At 37.6% G+C, this 23,489-nt stretch overlaps 1 protein-coding gene across 2 annotated transcripts in view; it reads right to left on the bottom strand.

Moving 5' to 3' along the window:
* The window catches only part of RPH3A (rabphilin 3A), a 1,850,086-nt gene that overhangs the window by 792,877 nt on the left and 1,033,720 nt on the right, over window positions 1-23,489 (bottom strand). The window lies entirely within an intron of this gene.

A 23,489-nucleotide genomic window follows, 5' to 3' on the forward strand; every position in this document is an offset into this window, starting at 1 on the left:
ATTCCCAGGGTAAACCTACGATCTCCCATCCACTCGTCAAGATTTTTCTTGAACAGAGTCAGTGAGGAGCTCTGCCTCACATGGACTGGGATTCTGTTCCATAGTGTAGGGAGTCTCTGGGTGATGAATCTGTCCCTCCAGCATGTCCTATTTATATCCGTGTTGAGGTTTAAGTCTCTTGCTCTCGTGGCTCTGGTGGATTTGGATTTTTTGAGGTGGAGCATGTCCATTAATTCCGGGTTGGACATGGCCTTGTTTGTCGGGCACAGATCACCTCTGAGCAGACGGTATGCGACTGAATAGAGCTGGAGTTTCTTCAGTCGGGCAGCGTATGAAATATGTTTGAGCCCCTTTATCCTTTTGGTGAGGAACTTTTGGGGTCTTTCCAACTGCTGCAGGTGTCGGGTAAGGTACATTCCGAATGGGGCGTTGTACTCAATCATTGGTCTGATAAGTGAAGAGTACAGGGGTACAATGACCTCTCCTGATCTGGATGTGAATCCCTTCATGATCAGGTGGGCAATGTAGAAGGTCTTCCTAACCACTTTGGCAATGTGAGTGTCAAAAGAGAGGTTACCAGGTCCCTGATAACTTCTTCCGTGTTTAATGGATTACCACCTATGTGGTAATTAGGTGTTACCTTGTTTTTCCCAAAGGGTATGACTATACATTTTTTGGCATTTAGCTTAAGGCCATGGCTCTGGCACCAGTTATCCATTTCTATGAGACCTCTCTGGAGGATGTCTGTGTCTGATGGAGTGTCAATTATGGTGCCCAGTTTGCAGTCATCTGCAAATTTTGTCAGCCACAATCCCCCTATGTTTGCCTGCACTTCAGAAAAATAAATGCCAAACAAGAGGGGGCCCAGGACTGAGCCCTGTGGGACACCGCTCGTGACCGGCTTAGAGTCTGACATATCTCATAACTCTCCCCCTTCAATGTTGCCTGTGGTTGCCTGTGGGCATTCCAACAGCCATGTCTGGTCATTGTCTTTGACCAGGTCATGGACAACTCCAGTCATCTGGCTCAACACATGGGAAAACCCATCAGGGTACAAGTCCACATCAGCTTCCCTGCCAAAGACTGAATCAAGGCCAGTCACCAAAAGCTAACATATTGAATACTGCCAATGGTCATATCATAGCAGCATGACCACACTACTAGAACATGTGATCCTAGATTCCCCACAATCTCCCACAGCAAGTGGCTACTGTGTTTTCATGTCATGATTTGCCCTATTGTAACATTAGAGGCACCTGTCAAGGATGACCATGCCCCTCCCATCCCCTAATCTGTGCGGTTATAGTGATATCTGATGCACAAGGTTACCAGTCTATGCACTACCCTGCATAGTCTGGGTGGGATACATATATATCATTTTACTAGGGTTCATATTAGAAGACTGAAGACGCATTCTTTCGAATGCGTCTTGGTCGAACATAAAAGGCTGAAACGGCAAAATATTAAAGCGGCATGTAAGAGAACTCTTTCCCTGGGAAAAAATTTGCTTGGCCGCTTCGGTACTTTGCCGTTTTTGGCACTGTAGTGCGGTCTCGGAGTTGGTATATTTAAGTAGGGGGGGTGGGGGGTGAAGCCCCCCACTTAATGTAATGTCATCAAGTGTATTCTATTTTTTTTTTTTTTTTTTTTTGGAACAGCATTTTTTTCCCTTGGAAAAAAATCACTGTTCTGACATATAAGCTTTCATTTACATAGGGTCGATTAATCACCGTTCACTGTTTTAAGCATTTGATGATTTAATATAGACCCATTTTACTATGTGTTGTCTGTGACATGGCTCATAGATGTGGACTGCCTCTTTGTCAGTTTTGCAATGTTCTGTGCCTACTATGTGTGAATTGCAGGTTGTATAAAAGAATTTATAAAGTCTATGAATTCAGAAATGATTAAATCATTGTTCGTTAATTACATTAGACCCAAACTTGAGTATGGAATAGCAATATGGAAACCTTATAAGAAAACAAGCATGAATAAACTGGGAAGAGTACAGTGGAAGTATAACAAGGGCATCCACAGATGTGAACATTTAAGTTATTATGAAAGACTAAAATATCTGAACTTGTTTTGTGTCTCATAGATATTTGAGAGGATTTCTTATTCAGTTATATAGGGAATTTAGAGACAACTGCCTCTGGGAATGTTTGGGATTATCAAAAAGTAGTAGAGAATCACCAGACAACTTAAGTAGAAGATTCTATAGGAATAAGAAGTGTACTAACTGGTTCTCTGAGAGGGCAGCTGATGCATGGAATAGACTAACAAATTATGGTAAAGCAAGCATTGGTTTAGATATTTTTAAAAACAGCCTGGACAGTTGTTATGGGAACAACTGTTTTGATATATTGGCAAGCTAGAAGGGCATTAATGCCCATGCTTGAAATATTTGTATGCACATATGTATGCATGTGTAAAAAGACAGTGAAATCTGTAAAACACTGATCTGGTTTCCCAACCTGCAACCTCAACAGTCTGCAGGACAATGTAAAAGATTAGGAAGGATAACTGTATGGCATGTTATCCTGGCTGCAGCCAAATTAGCAAAGCTTAGCAAAAATATATAAAGTCCTCTTTCCAGAGGACAAAATAGTCCAGTTAAGGGGTTTAAGCAGATCTTTATTCAGTGCTGGACAAATTATCTTGCTAAATTTTGCTAAGTCAGTCTGGGGCCAGGATATGACATTCTGAACAGTTATCCTTATTACTTATCTTGTGCCCATCATATGTGGTACTGCTGATGCATATTCCTCCCCGACTCTCCCCCTACCCTTGTGCCACTACTTCAACTGATTTTGGAAGCTGCGCCATGATATTCCCCAGCTGCTCCATTTGTTTGCACAACACAATGTTGCAGAGCATGGCATGCAGAAAACATACCTTCTGCATAGGTATGGACTATATTGGGGTGCAGGTGTCCAGAAACATGTATTCAGTAGTCTGAATACACACTGCATTACAATTCTGCAGGGGGAGCGTTATATGCCATTTCCTGCATGGTTTGGGGCTGCAGATCAGGGTAATCAAGTAGGGCTCCAAGGCATGTCTTTCAATGGCTTAAACACACAACAAGCAACATATTATATATGGCCTGCTCCCTACTTGCATGGTACCCATGAATAAGAACTGTTAATCTAGCATCGATGTACACCTGCCAACCAAGTGAATCGGTGATAAGTTCCCCTCGAAGGCATATGCTTGATATGTGTCAAATGTGTTAATCATGTGAATTGCTCAGGTGGAACAAAGACGCATCATAAATCCCCTGGGTGTTAACACCACCTGGCAGCTCAGAGAGTGAAAGCCTCTCCTTTTAATGGATTACATGCTCTATGGCCAAGTAGAGTCTTGATTGCAGTGTGTACAATCTACGGCTCCCACAAGTGGGCTATGCCACAAAAGGCCTGCATGGTGTTGGTTCTCTCTTACACTGTCTTGGGGAACCAGATGTACTCCACCATGAGTTGTAGCATAATGTTGAGGAATTAGTTTAGGACTCACAAGGCTAATGCCTGTGATATCCCTAATGTGTTCCTGTATGTTGCTGCAAGGTTCCTGCAGGTAAGAAGGGTAAGACTTCACAAAGAACTGTAGCCATGTTAATGGGCATACCATTCATCTATCTTAATTCCAACTGTGAGTGATACAGGTCAGCTAGGTCCCTTGCAGTATCCCTATCCACTCAGAATTCATCCACATTTCTTAGTCTGTGGTATGTCAGATACTGTCTGTACCTCTTCAAGTGGTGTATATGGCCATGAAGCACAGCACTGTAGGCACTGACTGTGACAGTGGCTGCCAACACATACGGCTGTGCTATGGTTATTGCTAGTTGTAGCATGGCTGCTATAGTAAACACAAATCTCATTATTCAAAATGAGAATGCATCACCATGCAACGTCCCCATTTTATACATTTCTGAATTAATTTGCTAATCTGAATTCCTTTATTTACATAATCCTAGTGGCTCATTTGCATGTGGTTCCTCATTTAGATGTTATTATGCATTCATTAACATGTGCTGCATACCTCACTATTTTGACCACTGCACTATGTCTGCAGCTTTGGTGTTAAAGGGACTTGTAAGGTATTCAGAGCTTTAAAAAGTATTAGACTGTTATGACAATTAACTCCAGATTAAAGGAGTTAGTGAGTAATAAGCCCTATAGTGTCAATAGGAAAATTAACTATTAAAAAGATATTACAAAAGAAATTCACTTAAACAAGTACCCGCAATATTATTTTACAAATGTGGAACTTGTAGTAATAGTCAATTCTGGGTTAATTAGGGGTGTTGCTTCAGGCACCTCGTAATGGGCAGATGGTTCAGTTTTACTTATTTTTATACCTTCATTGCTGCAAATATTGTACACTTGGCCCAACATCAGTGTTGGTACTCCTACCTGATTAAGATAGAGTGACTACTGAGGAAAACAGTGTGGATATAAGGAAAAGAAACAGTAATAAATGCATAGTGTGTTTGCATGTTTTAAACTGTGGTTCTGACCACTATTTTAAATTCACAAGTATCACCATTTAAGTAATATCCTCAGAGTCAGAGATAATCTGTAATTATTATATCTTGAAACAAAGTGGCAAACTATTTTAGCTGCACAAGTCCTACATGGTCTAAATGACCACTTTTTCCCTAAAAGAAGCTGTGTGCATCTCATACAGCAACTAGTATTTTATTGGTGTCTTTACAATCATATAATCTTGTTTTTATTGTATATACATTTGTTTCGATATATATGAGTTCATCCTTTGAAAAATTTGATATTCATGGGGACTGTACAATATATGTTGTGTAATAAAAAGTAACTGTATTGGATTTATTTTGTTGGTATTTTTTGTACTGACACGCTTTTTTTGCCTGAACCTTAGTGCACAAGTATTGTTGGATAGTCCTATGTTTGGCAAATATGCTATATAACTGAGCTGCCATTACTAAAGTTCTACCTCAGCAGAACTGGATAGGACTGGAAACCATTGGTGAGTCATTTATGCAAATTGTAATTATGGATACATACAAACTCCTGAGGTACATTTGTACACTACCACCAGAAGTTATTTCTTTCATAGTCACTGGAAAATATACAATTTCAAAAAAAGTGGGAGCAGCAGAGGTATAACAGAATTATACCTGCTTAGCATGTGTTCTGGGCCTGTATAAGGTAGAAACCATTACCCTATTGGTGGACATAGATTGAACTCTTAAGCTTCATTTGCCCAAGGCTCATCTTACTGACTGTTGGAGCTCCTCAATTGGAAATCACTTTCAGCAAGTTCTGCTGGCAGTGATGCCCTTTCTGGGGGAATATCCCCCCTTCTTCAAGTTGGTGAGACCATGGAGTTGATATAAATAAGTTCAGGGGATGCAAAAATACTTAAAACGGTGTTTTTCAGCCTTTTTTCAGTGAATGGAATTTGGGAATTTGAATCCTTGGTGCATTCAGCTTTTATCCCCTTATAACAGTATCAGTAGAAATATTGATATGGCTAAAGCAAGACTACAGATATAACTAGTATATTGAAATGCCTTAAATTCTCATTCTTACTGGTGCTAGACATACATGACCTACACTGTGTGCATGAATAGACTTAAATCACACACACACACACACACACACACACACACAGACACACACACACACACACACACACACACACACACACACACACACACACACACACACACACACACACACAGTGCAATGCCTCTTACCTGCCCCAGAGTTTGCAGAACATCCCTGACGTTGCCTTCTAGTTTGTCACTATCATTTATACATCACAGATGATTACAGTTAGTCAGTAATGCCAGGCATTAGAATTTCATTCTTCTTAATGTTCCAAAAATGTAATGTGATGTAAGACCTGTTGCTCTAATAATTGTTTTAGTGGATTACAGTAATATTTATAAAGATTCCATGGTATCATATAAGGCTGTCATAACTTTGTCCAGAAGTCTTGAGCACGGCTTCATAAGTCATGAACTTTTACAGTCATATAATAATGGCAGACGTTAGAGTTTCATGCTTCTTATTAGCCCTAATATGCTTCATGCAACACATCCTGAGTTATTTTAATTTTGTAAATGGATTAGGGTCTTATTCACAAGTGTCCTGGTTTCTAGTGTTCCCCCATATATCTTTCATGTTGCAAAACCTGTTATTCTACTCATTTTTAAATCGTTTAAGGTTATATTTACAAGGTCCTGGTGCCAAGTGCCCCCCAGTACTGCAGGATTTGCTTATTAGTCAAGAGGAGTTTAGGTATGGCAGCAACACCCCCCACCATAAACACACACATACACACTCATGTTGCACCACTCATAACTCTGCATACATGCACACACCTCCCAACACCAGCTGTCCATTCCCCAGCATTTAACTCTAAAGTGATCTCTCCCACTGCCAGTAATGGGTGAATGTGAACATTTGTCTGAGTTAACTAATGTGGCTGCCAGTGGAGATTTACAAAGCTAATTGGCTTTTTGGATTGCTCAACTAAATAAATCAGTTACTGCAGGTATTTCTGGGGAGAGCACATGACTAACTAAAGCACTCTGACAGGCCTGTCTCTAAATTAGAAACCACTACAACCAGTGATAAAAAGGGCTTACTAGTAGAGGTAATGTTTCTGAATCTCAGAGATTATTTTCTTCTTCTACTTGCTATTATTATTATTATTATTAATTATTATTATTATTAGTATTACTATTATGAGTATTATTATTATTAGTAGTAGTAATATTACTAGTAGTACTAATTTATTTCAGGTTCTTTTTTGACATCTTCATTATTAATGCATTTTTCACAATGTTTAAGTGATAACCACTTTAATAAACAAACTGAAGTATATATATGTATCTATATATCTACATGCATACCTCTCAACTGTCCAGATTTTCACAGAATGCCCAGATTTTGCCTCTTATCTTTGGCTTGTCCCTCATAACATTGATGTCACTAAATAATAACAGATATTTGACTTTCAGACTTCATATCCATTAGAAAATACATGGTAATACAATACATTTTAATATATCAGCTTCTAAATTTATAAGAGCAGTTTTTAAAATTTGTCCCTATTATTGGGCCTTTATCCCCCCATTATTTTTGGCTTTGTCCAGATTTTTTGCATTTACAGATCAAGAGGTGTGTGTGTGTGTGTGTGTGTGTGTGTGTGTGTGTGTGTGTGTGTGTGTGTGTGTGTGTGTGTGTGTATCTATATGTGCATATAAATGTATATGGATATAAGTATATATCCATAGCACACTTAAAAGAGGCTGATTCCTGGCACAGAAAGTTAAAGTTTGAAGAAATTATAGGTCAAGAATGTCTTTAACTAGTGGTATAGTTGATTGCAATATGTTACATTAAAGCACACTTCATCAAATGTACCATACAGGAAACTAACTCTTTATTGTATTATGCTTTATTCTTTACAGACTTAGACATACTGCTTGGCAGTTATTTTATTTAGAGATTATTAGAATTTTTGATGTAACTTTATATTTTGGGGTCTTATTATAATTTGTTTTTCTGAAAGTAAAATAGAATTTATGTTTGTGAAGTTTTATGAACAGATAGTGTGCCCAAGGATGTCTCTTTGATATAATTATTATCGGGGGGGGGGGGGGGGGGGGTAGGTAATTTTTAAGAGATGGCTAAATGGCATTTACTAGCCTATTTTCTACATACACACACAAACTTAGACACATATGGATGATAGTAAACAGGTACAAAACTACAATGATTAATTTTATAAATGTAAAAACTCTGTTCTAAATTTAGTATCAAGATGGAAATGTCACAAACAATGCTACAGTAAAGTTTTGTTTTCATGAAAACGTGCAAATAGAAAGCAATACAAGTAATTGTTATGTTGTTTTAAGTATGTTTAGAGAGGATAATTCAAAATTATCATTAAAAAGAGGTATTTGTAAATGCAGCAAAACCAAAAATATTTTTATAACAGTGAATCAAAAATAAACAGAATTATCAAAATGAAATAACAGGAAAGTTACATAGTCCAGAAAGTTTCTGAAGTAGTTCAAACCACAACTCTTAGTTTAATTATAAGTGAGACAGCAACAAAACTGAATGTTCAGAGTATTAAAAGAGAGATAGTGAGGATTACCTTGCGTTTTTCTTTATGTACATTCATCTATGCATATCCCCACATAAATGTATATTCATTGTTAACACTGAAAACTAGGTCAGCTTCTTATAACAGACCCAGTATGACAATAAATGAAGTAAATACCTTTATTTATAGTATTTTTATTTAATTACTATACCAAATAGAATAGTGTATTTTGGGAAATTAACAAAAAACTGAATACATTCTTGCATTCCAGATGAACTGCTGGTGAAGGTCATGTATGTATTACACACTATGCTTTTCCAGATACGTTTCTTAAACCTCTCTTTACTAAATAATCTCATCAATTGAAACCCTCATGGGATTTCATTGGGAGGATAACACCTAGTGTTTGGAGCAAATATTTAGGTTTTCTTATGATCGATATGGTTGATGTATTCACCTCTGTCCCCCATGATGAGGGAGTTGATTTATTTTTTGATAATTTAATTGAATGTAATTTCTTATCAAATGAGTCAACTATATCGCTAACCAAGATAATTTCTTTAGTGCTGGACAGCAATTTTATATCCTTTGAAGGTGACATTTTTAAATAGGTTAAAGCAATTGCAATGGGGTCAGCATGTGCCTCTACCTATGCCAATCTTGTGGTATTGGCATGGCAGAATAAGTATGTTTTTAACTCTGTATTTTTTAAATTATTGTATGATTTATCTTAGATTCCTGGACAATATTTTACATTTTTATTTCATGGGAAGATCTGGATGAATTAATTTATGAGTTTATTTTGTATTTAAACAGTACCACCAGTTTTTTAAGACCCTTATGAATGGCTTAAGGTCTATTGTAAAGCTGCAAAATTGTAATTGTTCCACATCAGGAGTGGTTTACATTGCAGATTCTTTGGTTTGCTCTAGTTTTTATGTAGTCAAAACTGAAAGACATTTAAGAAAAAAATGATTTATGAGCATAAATATGATGTTTTAAATATGAATATAAACAGTGCCCTTTTTAAACATGCTTTGACCTATAAAGGGTTCAGTGGCTTTTAAGTTTGGAATGTTGAAAAAGTATTTCTGGAACTTTGGTTGGACAATGGGAAACTAAGACGGAGTAAAAGGAACTGCTTTAGCAGTTCATGGTGAATACTATTTCTCTTCCTGGTCCTAATGAATATGTTTCCCTATAGCCAGTTTTAAAATTACAGTCAGACAAGCTATGACTGCTTGTTTGATGTAATAGATCTATTATTTATTTTTTGAATGACTGATTATTTATTTTTTAAATTTTAGAAAAGTTTTTTTAATGTGATTATTCTGTTTCTTGCCATTGTTTCTTTATAAATTGATTTTTACACATTTTTTTTATCATGAACAGGTTATAGATCTATATGTATACAACTTTTTATATATATAATAGTCTTATACACATGCAGATGGTGCATTTTTGTTGATGTGACAAGTATTCCTTTTTATTGGATGAATTTATTTAATTTAAAGTTCAGATTGCTGATTCATAGGTTCATAGGTGTGTACTAGGCAAATGGCCCTGGAGCCTTTACAAGCCTAGCCCATAAAAGTGTCCTAGCATCGTGCCACCTGATGTTAGTTCCCAGTGCTTCTATCAAGTAGAGCCACTGGAGTGATCCCTCGGGTGAACTTTCTAGTTCCCATCCATTCATCAAGATTTCTCTTGAAGAGGGCCAGTGAGGTACTCTGCTTGACATGTATGGGAAGTCTATTCAAGACAATGGGCAGTGTCTGGTTTATGAAGCTGTCCCTCCAGCATGTTCTGTTGATTGTGGTAATGAGGTTGAGGTCTCTGGAGCATGTGGTGCAGAGGGATTGGGATTTCTTTAGATGCAGCATTTCTAACAGAGCTGGGTCAGACATGGCTTTGTAAGTCAAGTAGAGATCACCTCTTAGTAGATGATATGAGACAGAGAATAGCTGGAGTTGTTTGAGTCTATCCATGTAGGACATGAGTTTAAGGCCTAGGATCCTCTTCATGAGGTACTTTTGTGGCCTTTCTAGCTGTTGCATGTGTCTAGTGAGGTACATGCCAAATGGGGCATTATGCTTGATGATTGGCCTAATGAGGGAAAAGTAGAGAGAGATGATGACCTCTTTCTTCCTGGATGCAAAACCCTTGGTAAGATGTGCCACATAGAAGGACTTTCTGACCACAGTGGCGTGGTGGTCGAAAGAGAGGTTGCTGTCAACCTGTGTCCCCAGATCTCTTATACTGCCTTCAGTGTTCATTGGGCTCCCATCAATGTGGTAATTAGTGGGAAATTAGTTTTTCCCAAGAGGGATGACGACGCATTTTTTTGGCATAAGCTTAAGGCCATGGATTCAACACCAGTCATTGGTCTCAGTGAGGCCTTTCTGTAGGATGTCTACATCACTTGGGGAGTTAATAACTGTTCCCAGCTTGCAGTCATCTGTGAACTTGGTCGGCCAGAGTCCCTCCATGTTGACCTGGACTTCTAAGTAGTAGATGCCAAACAAGAGTGGACCCAGGACTGATCCCTGTGGGACTCCACCTGTGACTGGTCATCAGTCTGACTTGAAGTCCGCTACTTTCATACTGTGGGTTCTATTTGTGAGCCAATTTGCAACCAACCTAGTGATATAGGGGTTGATGCCTAGTTTGGTGAGTTTATCAATAATTCCTGAGTGGGGAATGCTATTAAAGGCCTAGGCCAGATTGAGGTAGGTTGTATGAACTGCCTTGCCCTCATCCACAGCTCTAGTGACTGACTCAAAGAAGTCAAGCAGGTTGAGCAGGTATGATCTACCTTTCACAAAACCAAATTACATGGGATCTAGAGTTTGGAGATTCCTATATCCTTGTTAATTAGGTCCATGGTGATGCGCTCCATAGCCTTACATATCAGACTTGTCAGGCTAATGGGGAGATAATTCCCAGGGTCTGTAGTCACTCCCCCTTTATGGAGCAGGATGACTGTAGCAGTGCCATTTGGTAGGGACAAAGCCTGAGATTAGGCAGTGATTGAACAGGGCACACAGATGTGATGCCAGTTCACTCTGTAGTTCATGTAGAACACATCTAGGGATATTGTCGGGTCCCATGGAAGCTGTATTGACCTTGGACAATGCAGCTTTAACCTGTGCTGCAGTGATGTTAGATGCCTGGCATTCATCCAGTATTGTGATCGGTCCTTTGGGGGGGGGGAGTAAAGTTGGCACTGAATCTGTCAGCCAGTATGTTGGCAATATCTGTTGGTTTACTTCTACTGACTTTGGAGTAACTATGGCTTTTGATCGGGTCTAGAGATAGGCAGTCAGATCTGCCAGAACTGACCAACAAATGACAGCTGCAGAATAAACTATTTGTTTCTTCTTGCTGTTCATACTAATAATGTGTCCCTGACTTAATATTATAAACTTATAGAGCTGCTAGAATAACAGGATGTGTGTTCACCTGCTTTTTTTCTGAAGGATACAAAGTCTGAGATGTAGGATACAAAGTCTGAAACTTAAATGCATGTCATTATTTTATGAATTTAGTCCTCAGTAATTTATCTGAAAACCATGGACTTGATAAGGAACAAACCAAATATATTAGGCAAAAATCTGGACTGTTAAGAGGCATGGAACATGAGGGAATGAGTTACACTACCTTTCTGACAGTGCTCGGTCAGTGCTTTAATGCTTTGAAAGCCATCAAAACACTTAGCCTTTCTTTTTTTTTGCTGTAACTAGTAGTACATGGAGCAGATGAGCTCCACATTGCGCAAAGAATTATGATCTGGTCTCTAATCTTAACCTACGATTATGTGCTTGAGACATGGAGGCCAAGACTCACCTCTAGAATTTCGCTCTGAAGGTGAATTTCTTGGCATTCATGTCTCAAACACATAAGTCAGTTAGGTTCAGCGGCCCACTCATTATCCTCTGTATCTTTTCATATTGCCTTCTCAGTAACCAGAATGTCCCTTAATTAGAACTTTTATCTTGCAGTTAAACTATGTCACCACATATCAAAGCACTATCATTTCTACCTTTCCTTTTGTCTATTCTATTACCATTCATCCAAGCGGGATACATACCTTTCAACTATTCACCCTGAAAGAGAGTAGTATGATTTATAGAAGGTGCATTATATATAGTTCACCGAGTTTTTGAATTACTCTAGGCACAGTTACTATGCTATAACACAAATTATGTATTTCTACATAAGTGATAGCAGCATGAATATTGCTCTTTAGACATACTTGGGTCCAGGCACTAATAGGATTGTTTGATATCAGTATTAAGGTTGACTGTAAACATGCAAACAACAGGTAAGTACTCACCATGTCAGAAGACTGAGCCCCATGCCCTCTGCAGTGGATAAGTAATACATTTGATGTATGTATGTATGTATGTATGTATGTATGTATGCATTTATTTATTTATTTATATTTATTTATTTATTTATATTTAACATTTGTTAACTAGGTAAGTGAACTGGTTCAAGGACCCTTTTTATCCATGATCTGGGCCAAACAAGTAAAATAAAAACTACAAAAATGATGTGGTGAAAATGAATGAACATAAATACAAAGTTTAAATTTACAGATAATTGCATCACATTGAACAAATTGTTCAAATGAATAGATGATAGCATCATACGAAGAGATACATTATTTATTTATGGATGTATGCATTTAGTTATTTATGCATGTATCTATGTATTTATTTAGGGTCTATATTACCTAGTCGAACAACTAGAATGTCAACTAACCTTTAATCGACACATATGTGTCGAACCTGCACTTCAGCGAATGGGCAAATCATCGATTTCTTTCCAAGGGAAAGAAATCGGTTGGCTGTTCATTTAAATCTGCCCTTTTCCCGACTGTAGTGTAGTGTAGTGTTTGCTATAATGTGTCATGCTTAGTTTACCTACCGATTTCTTTCTCTTGGAAAGAAATCGATGATTTGTCAGTTCGCTGAACTGCAGGTTCGACACATATGTGTCGATTAAAGGTTAGTCGACATTCTGGTTGTTCAAGTACATAATATAGACCCATTTATTTATTGACATTTGTTTACCAGGATAGTCTAACTGGGCAAGAACTACCACTTTTTCAGTGGAGGCCCGATGGAAAAGTTCCAGAAAAACAGTACATGATTCAACAGACTGAAATATAGACAGCAAATAGAACTAATTAGTAACATGTATTTATATTCAGTTTTAACAGTTGGTTATTAACAGAAGATGTTTACAGTTCAGTTGTACTATGTTTCCTGCAGAATATATACTGGAATTCATCAATAGTGTATGACTAGTCTAGAGAAAACCAAATATACAACATAGATATAAGTGTAAGACAAAATATTACAGGTTGAATGGTATCCAAGTGTACATTAAGAGTGAGCAAGGTAACTCTTCTAAGAAGGAGTGTTTTCTATCCTATAATAATTTGAAAATGAGGAAAAATGCATAAGGATTTCAAGTCTGTATACAATAAAACACTGCTGCTGATTCCCTGCTGGGTGAGGAAAGTAAACCTATATTTTATTGTCTGTAATAGTGATAGATCTGCTTTCTGTTTTACCTGCTCCATTTTGTTTCCTGTTTTAAGAACTCTGCTTGATCTGGTGTTTTTGTTTTATGTGAAAGATAGGCACTTAAATTATCTGGGCTACACATTTCACATGTTTTTCATTGGTTAAATTGTTTCTTGAGTGAAACTTAGGATAGTGAATTTCTGGGTCTTTGTCTTTTTCTGAAAAGATTTCAAGCCTGCGTAAACTAAAAGCACTACTGGTGATTCCCTGCTAGTTTTTCTCACCTGTCCTCTCCTTCATTGATCTGCTTTTTTAAACCCTGTAATTTTTAAACTGTTCACCCCTATTGTAAATTGAGCTTAGTAAGCTTCTCCAGTTCTACATTGCTATTGATAACTTGAATTATTTATTTGTCTTTTCTTGTGCTTATATTAAAAAAAGTGCATGGTGTCTCTCATTCTCTGTTCTACTGAGTTACTAGCTCTGAATTCATTATCTAGCTAGCTGTTGGATAAAGTAATGCATTTTTATACTCTAGCAGGCACATATTTTTACATCAAGAGGTCAGTGGATTTTCCAATGCACTCTGAGGTGGCTTGGCCCATTTAGGTTGGGAAAACACTTGAGATTTCTGCATGTAGTTTTAGTGGCTAGAGAGCTAATTGATCAGCTTATCTTATTTTTAGTACCTTTATAAATTCATAACAATTGAGGAGTTCTTGGCTCAGTACTGGCTTGTACTGTTTACTGCTGATTTAAGTAGTTAATTGCACTCTATTACATTGTATCTGTTAGCTGTAGTGCTGTTGTAGATAGTTTGTGTCATTTGGTGATTTTGTTACTGATTGCTGAGAATCTGCTTTCACCTGGAGAAATCCACTACTTCTTCTTCTTTCAGCTTTTCCCGGTTAGGGGTCGCCACAGCGGATCACATGTCTGCTCATGATTGGCAGTGGAGTTTTACAGTGTCGAGTTGCCAGCCCGGCGCCCAACCTTCCACAGAAGGTACACGCACCCACTCACACCTTGGGTCAATTTAGAGTGTCCGATCCACTTACAGCATGTCTTTGGGATGTGGGAGGAAACCGAAGCATTCGGAGGAAACACACGCGACCAGAGGGAGGACATGCAGATTCTGCACAGAAGGCACCTCAGCCAAGGATCGAACCGGAGAAGAGAAAGCCACTACCTAAAAGACAAAAATAAGTACTTTTTCACATTTCTTTTAAATACTGTGACTTTTATTTGTTGTTATTGTTGCACTTTATAGCAAAAAAAATTACTGCTGTTTTAAGTAGTCAGTTGCACTGTATTACATTGTATCTGTTAGCTGTAGGGCTGCTGTATGTTGTTTGTGTGGTTTTATTACACATGGGCTCTAAATCAGCTATTCTACATTAAGAATTTGTTTTGTGCTAATATAATCTGTCTGAGTTGGGGATTGCTGGTGGAAGTCTTATTGTGTACTTTTCTGACTGGTAGTTAGCTTAAACTTGCTTTTCTTTGCTCATATTTAAGCTTCGTGTTTATGCAGTGCTGCTGTTCGCACAGTGGCAGTTAGCAGTGCCCTGTATAGATGCGAAAGCCTAGAAGCTCAGTTTTTCCCTAAACAACTGTCAGTGAAACCCTTCCAAGCTTTTATGTTGCTCTAGGAGAAACTCAGTTGCACGCTGAGCAGCGCTGCCTTATTGATCAACCTTAGCCTACACAAAGTATAAGTCCCTCTTGTAGTCTTGCTACTGCCAGCACAGTCCTTTCAAATTAACCTAGTCCCTTCCCTAATAAAACATGCAGTAAGAGCCTGTTATCAGGGATGGTAAGTTTCCCATCATCTCACTGGCCAGCCTGATAGATATAGGCATCCTGAGGCAATGTAATAATTGTCTCTTGTATATTGACAACCACTTACTCATGAGACAAACAAATACTCTATATGAGACATGTAGCTACACTCTCACATAAGGACAAATTGAATACCAAGCAGGTTGTCAATGCACACACACCTCCCACATTAAATAAGGATACAGTACATAAACCCACATATGCAGAGGTACTGAGTAGTAATTTACCAAAAGATCAGAGGCCTGCAAAATGGAAAAAACTTACATATACAATAATGCAAAAAAAACAACAACACATAATAACACACACACCAGTGTCTCAACAGATTAGCCTATAAGGTGTAACACTAGAAAACCTAATGTATTGGTTATAGATGACTCCATTGAGAGACACACGGATGTTCCCCTTACCACATCATAGCTAGCTATAGGTCCCCCACCATGAAACAGGAAAAGCAAACCACATACCTGGACTTATTAGACTCACTTGCCATAGAGTCCCACACCTTACTCATGCACAATTTTAAATTATCCTACCATCAGCTGGGAAACACACATAGGATCATAGGATCATAGGAGGTTACTAGGCTATCGACCCGGAGGTCATTTTAAGCCTAGTTGTTTCATCCCAATGTAATACCATGAAAATGCTAGTCAATACCCAAGGTTGCATTTAGTGATGACAGCTCATGTCCAGGAGGGCTGTGGGCACTATCCCTGGTAAGAATTTACGGTGCTCCATCCACTAGTCTAGGTGCCTCTTGAACAGTGTCATCGAGTTGCTCTATTTCACATGAATTGGTAGCCTGATCCAAATATCATAAACATGCTGGCTTAGAGGTTCTTAGACTTTGTCAATGCAAATGCTCTGGAACAGCTAGTCCATGCACTCACAAGAGGCTCAAATGTCCTGGACACAGTACTCACTAACAGTGGAGAGCATTGCACCCTTCCCCACCCCAGTGTGATGCCCTTCCTGGTAAGATCAGACCATAAATCAGTCTTGTTCAATGTAATTATAAGACCAGATACCCTATTAAGCTCAAACATCCTTAAGCATTTTTCAAAGACAAATTACCTCCTACTAAGTGATGGTATAAGAAGTTTCAAAGCCCTCTCAAATGCAGATAATATGCACTGCTATGCAGAGGTGTACACCAATGCCCTGTACAACCATATGAGCAGTTGTATAGAATTGGATGCACCTGACCAGATTAAAACCAGGTTTTTCCAAAAAAAACAAAGTACTCTGGTGGACCCCTAGTATAAATAGGCTGTACAACAAGAGGAAGAAACTAATGTCTAATAAAAAGAGAGACCTGACTCAGCAGAGGAAGAAAACCTTCTCTAGCTTAAGCAAACAACTTAGAGATCTTGTCAAGTCCTCTATAGCTAATTATGAAGGAAACATAGCCTCCCTAGCTAAGGATAATCATAAGGCATTCTTTAACTATATCCGAAATCTAAAAGAGAATACCCAGGTATGCACTGAACTGGTTGTAGATGGCACCACCCATACTCAAATGGAGGTAATAGCCAACCTGCTAGCTGACAGATTTGGAGCAAACTTCACCCCCATATCCCCTCCAGTCAGCCCCCAAAGTATACCTGCCACCATTCTTCAGCCTATTATCTCAAGAGAGCAGCAGGTCATCTTGGTGCTCTACAAGGCAAAAAATATGGCATCAAGGAGACCAGACAACATCCCAAGTTGCCTTTTAAACAACTTAAAACATGACCTAGCAGACCCACTTGGATCCCTGTTTAACCACAGCCTGTGAGCTGGCTATATTCTGGCAGAATGGAGGACAGCAACAGTAATCCCTGTACACAAAGTGAGACTATCAACTGACCCTGGGAATTATAGGCCCATAAGCTTGGCTAGCCTCATCTGCAAGACCATGAAAAGAATCATTATGGACCTTATTAACAAGGACATAGGTAATCTTGAGACCCAACCCAATTCAGATTCATTAAAGGTAGATTATGTTTGTTAAACATGGCTGACTTCTTCGAAAAAGTCAACAGGGCCCTGGACGAGGGAAAGATAGTGCATATCACCTATCTTGACCTAGGCATTTAACACAATCCCCCACTCAGGTATTATAGAGAAACTCTCCCAACTGGAAATTAACCCCTGCATTACCAGTTGAGTAGCCAACTGACTCACTGACAGGACACATACTGTCAAAGTGGGTGACTTCACCTCTGGCAAAAGATCAATCACCAGTGGCATACCACAGGGTTCTGTGCTGGGCACCTTAGTCTTTGGAATTTATTTCTCAGAAGTCCAGGCAAACTTTGACAGTCTGAGGCTGACCAAGTTCACTGACAATTGCAAATTGGGAGCAATCACTGAGTTTCTCAACAATGTTAATATACTGCAGACAGGGTTAACACTGACAAATGATTTATGCCAAAGCCATGGATTTGCTTGAGCATATATAAGAATGAGAAAGATATAGGATATAGGATTAAGGAGACAAACAATTGTTCTGTTGTCCTTAACTTATTTTAAGTTTCTTGGATTAGACCCAAAGTGTCAATGGATGGTAAGGGTATGAAAAGCTCTATTGTAGATTCTACCCCCCCCCCCCCCAGAAAAATAAGATAAATGACTAGTGTAAGGACAGACCCCATTTGGTGGACAAGGTCAATGAGTTTTAAAGGGCTGTCAATTTTTCTGAAAGACCAGCTAAAGTTCTCTACAACTAAAGTCTTGCAGCCCTGACATGTTACAGATGGAGGTGATGGTCACCTGGAAGACCACCTTCCAAGACACATTCTTCAGATGCAGTAGACAAACCAGCCCAAACAAAGGGCACATGAGAGTGTCTGTCATGAAGCACAAATTCCAAAGTGGGGAAGGGTTCTTCAAAAGTAGGAAATGCTGCAGAATCCCTTTACTTATCTGCTTCAGAAGCAAGTTCTAGGCCCAATTTCTGTTTTCAGCAAGGTTGTTGTTATACTACTAAACAAAGACCAAGGCTAGAATGAGTACTATGCTCACATGTACTTACTTTATACAATTGTTTTTGGCATGGATACGCTGTGCTTACATGCACAACTCGTATGTTGGATTATTTCCCTCACCCCAGCTTTATATACTAGACATAATCATACCTGTACTGTAATAAAATGATATTTCTGCCACCTTTATTGAATACACATGCTCATAACTTTACTAGGTTAAAATGTATGTATACGTCCATTGATGAAAAATCAGTTAATAACTTTATTGAGTGTTTTCATCCCACCTCTGTGCACAGGACTTCATCACAATAAAAATACAAAATGCAATGCTGTGTTTTAATGAAATTTAAAAATCATGTGATCAAATTCTTAAATAGACCTGACATATTTAAAAATGTTATTATTAATACTAGGAAATTAGCAATGAGCTTTAACTGCTACCCACCAGTTCCCTATATTCAATTTTGCTCCTCGCGTTTTTCATTCTAGAAAACATCCCCATTAATTGAAGGAGATTGTAAAAGCAAAACTGAATGTAGAGAACTGGTGTGGCAGTCACAGCTTCATGCTAATAATTTAACTGGTATTAATGATAATATTTCAGTTGCCTGTGTCTTAAGACTTAATGTGTGTAATGTGTTAGGTTTAAGAATATAATCACAAGATTTTTCTTTTTTTTTTTTTTTTTTTTTTTTCAATAATCATTTTTATTGTTTTGCCAAACCATTATACATTTCACACACTATTTACATTATGTACAATATTGCTTCCAATGTTTTAGTTCCATTTTGAATTTCCCTATAATACATTAAGAATAAATATCATTTTAACCAAGTACAGGAAAATAAAATCAGAAAAAATTAATCATAAAAGCATCTACAATAGACAATTATAAACCAACTCAAGCCAATAATTTGTATTATTTCTACATTTTCTATCTAATCCAAGAATGTGTTGGTACACATACAGAATGTCCTGACGGAAAGTGGATAGGAACCGCTACGCCAAAATAATATTAAAGATTTGTTCCCAAATTTTATGCTGTTTATACTTTTCTTATTATTTCTAATTAACAATTTGTGCGCTAATATATGCTTAATCGCTAACAGCCTGAAATTTTGCCACGACACCTGTGCTGGTTCAACCAATTTGTGGCTATATATAATTTCATTAGTAAACTAATATTCATAATTACAATCTTTTTGTTTTGTCCAAATTCTCCGGTGGAATATGTAAAATCAGAAATTCCCAGGAGAGTGTTGAGTTTTGGTAACCCATTTTTGTAGTTGTAACTTTAAAGAATTCCATAATTTATAAATGCACTTGCAACTCCAGAACATGTGTAACAGGTCTGCTGTCTGATCTACACACTGTGGACATTTAGGTGACTTTTTTGAATCAAATTTATGAAGTGTAAGATGGATATAATATGCATTGTTAAATATCATCAATTGAGTAAAGACCAGTTTTTGAAGTGATACGGATTTTAATGTTAAGTTAAACGCCTCTACTATTTTACTGTCGTCTAGGGATGGCAATTTCTCACTCCAGTATTTGGATAACAGAATATGATTATTATATTTTCTCTCTTTTGCCATTTTATACGCTGAGGATATATATTTTCTATCTTGTTGCAATGCTTCCCACAGATGACCTGAAATAACTAGTTCCTCCTTTTTTTATTTCAGAAGATTTTTCAATTTCTTGAAAAACATGGCAGTTTTTTTATTGTGATTAAATCCTATGTACAGAGGTGGTGTAAGGTGAGTAACAAATTCTTCATTGATGTGTTGCTCTACTTCGTACTTTTTTTATTTTTTACTTACTTTGTTTTGCCTTTCACTTGGTTTATCAGTAATGTCCATTTATTGAGGGAGCTTAGTAATCACTGGAAAACAATCAGTCCTTTTGCAATGGTTTGAGCAACTGACTTTAGCTAACTAATTAACAGATAAGACATTGAAGTGGTATTCTAACCCTATGCAATGTTTTCAGTTTAACGTTGGCTCTTGACTACTCACTGGTATATCAGACCCATTAACATGAATGACAATCTCTTTTGTAGACTCAGGAAACAAGTTAGGAGTCGAAACTGACTAGTCTCCTTCTTCCCACATGGTATAACAATATAATCACCATTCAATATGTTGATAGCCAGAGTCACTTCTTCTGGAATGTCTATGCCATTAGCCATGCAGGTATATGTCTCAGCTAGCTGCTCAGACTGTCTCCTGTAAGAATTTCTTGAATCTTTCCCTTGAACTCAGTAAGAAATGTCCTTGTCTTATCCACGAAAACTCCTCAGATGTATACCATAGCTAAAACACTGGTATATCCCTAAGGGTTCATCTGCATATGTCCCATGGACCTCTACTACATGAGATTTAAGGGGGGTACGTATCACTTCACCTAAAACTCATTTCACCTAAAGTCAATTCACCTAAAGTAAATCACCACCTAAATCTCATTTCACTGACAAGTAAGGCAAATCAAAGGTATATGTCCTTTTCCCCACTATAGTGCGATCTTGGTGTTAGTATATATAGTTGGGGGGGTGCAGCCCCGCCACATTGGGGGGCGTGGGGGCATAGCCCCCCACTTATTTTGGCTTTATGTTGTCTGGTTTTGTTTTACCTTATTTGGTGAAAGCCAACAAGCTGTGCCCCCCACACCCCCCTTACTATATATACTAACACCAGGATTGCACTACAGTGGGGAAAAGGACATATACCTTTGATTTGCCTTATTGTACTACTTAGGTGAAATGAGCTTTGGGTAATATGGTCTTGGTGAAATTAGTTTAGGTGAAATGAGTTTTAGGTGAAGTGAGTGTCACCCAGTGAAGGCTCTACCTTGTTTTTATATATATATATATATATATATATATATATATATATATAGAGAGAGAGAGAGAGAGATTTTATAAATATATATATATATATAAATATATATATATATATATATATATATATATATATATATATATAGATATAGATATATATATATATATATATATATATATATATAGACAGATGTTCTACCTGCATACAATAACACACACACACACACACACACACACACACACACACACATACTAGGTCTGTTGAGAATGGTCAAAAAGCATACCTCTCAACATGGAAACATCAAAAATCTGGCAAAGCCCCATGTAAAATAAGTACAAATCTGCACACTGATTAACATGACATTTGCATACATAGTTATGTAACTCCACCCACTCTGATGGAATTGTGGAATGCCAGGTTTGAAGCGCAAATTTAATAATAGAGAAAATATTAATGGCATCATCTATTTATCAGCATAATGTACAGTGTATATGTGTGTGTGTGTGTGTGTGTGTGTGTGTGTGTGTGTGTGTGTGTGTGTGTGTGTGTGTGTGTGTATGTTTGTGTGTGTGTGTGTGTGTGTGTGTATGTATGTGTGTGTGTGTGTGCTCTTTATACGTTGGAATACCCCATCACCAAAGCCCCACCAGATAACTTTTTCTCCATCCTAAAGCCACTATTACAACAATTTTATCAATTGCCAGCTTTCTATCATAAAAATTTCCAATAATGAAAATGTTTCTTTAATACCTTATAATTTCTTAAGTTTACAATATCAAACACTTAACTAACATTCCTCAAATCCTATACTTTCTTTGTGGTGAATACTTCACTCATAAAACATACCATACTAAATATATTCCAGATATTGTACATGTGATATATATTAATATTATATTACAATTACTACCCCCTCCCCATTTTACTAAAATATTACCTGTTACATACTATTATAATAGTGCATTTTATTTAAAATACTTGCTTTGGGGGTGAGCCTGAAAATGGTCAGCAAAGACCAGGATTTTACGCTAGTTAATAAACACAGACAGGCACATCATGTACCATAGCAGTCAGTCAGTGGTTCACAAACATTACTGTACTTCTTTAAAAAAGTGTTATAGTGACCCATTAAAACTAAGCTTAGGATGCATTGTGCTTTCAGATTAAACCTAACAAATATAATCTCTGGAAAAGGCAGCAGGTACAATTGGTGAATGTTGCACAACACCAGACAGACAAACAGCAAATTTTTTCCACTTTATGTTGTGCTCATATACCCTCCTTTAGCGACAATCTGAGTCAAAAAATCAAGAAGAGTTGAGGTCTGCATTTGTACACTTAAACACTGATATTTCATCCCACCGTCCATCTGTTCATATATTATGTATATGAATCTTAACAGGTAAGCCAATGACGCAATAACATAAGCAAGCAAAACACGACATTACAGATCCGTACAACATTTTGATCTTTGAACTGCCCTGCTTCCAACAATGACACTTTTTATCTTACCGTTTACCCCAATCTGGCAGATTCAAATAGCAATAACTTTTAATCATTTAAAAAAAAATAAACATAACTTGACAGGTAAGCTGCCCCAGTGGCTGCAAGGCAAGTTAACTACAATAAGAGAGTCATTCTGAAGAAGTCCAGATTTGTTTGGGGACGAAAGCATTCAATTACATATCTTTTTAACTGCGTAAAGTATAATAAATGGTTCTTGCTTTTGCAAGTCCTGTATTGCAGCAGCTGATAACAACGAACCACTGCAGCAGCTTAATGTTAAGTTAATATCAAATAACGAACCAGTGCAACAGCTTAACTTTAAGTTAATATCAAATAATGAACCATTGCAGCAGCTTAATGTTAATATCAAATAATGAACCACTGCAGCAGCTTAACGTAAGTTGGTTCAAAAATGAACCCCCTTGTAGCATAAAATAACCTTGCTTGTACAATATATAATGAGCCCTGAACCCTTGCAGCTTTAACCAGACCAAATAATGAACCAGTGCAGCAGCTTAATGTACGTTGGTTCCAAAATGAACTGCTTGCAGCATAAAATAACGAACCTTTGCAGAACTACTTGTTTGTAAATTATATAATAAAATAACGAACCCTGAACCTTTGCAGCTTGAACCGGATCCATAAATAGCCTTGCAGAAGAAAAGAACTGCAGCATAAAAATA

This window comes from Protopterus annectens, chromosome 4.part0, assembly GCF_019279795.1.
Source record: "Protopterus annectens isolate FY-2018-M chromosome 4.part0, PAN1.0, whole genome shotgun sequence".
NCBI lineage: Eukaryota > Metazoa > Chordata > Ceratodontiformes > Protopteridae > Protopterus > Protopterus annectens.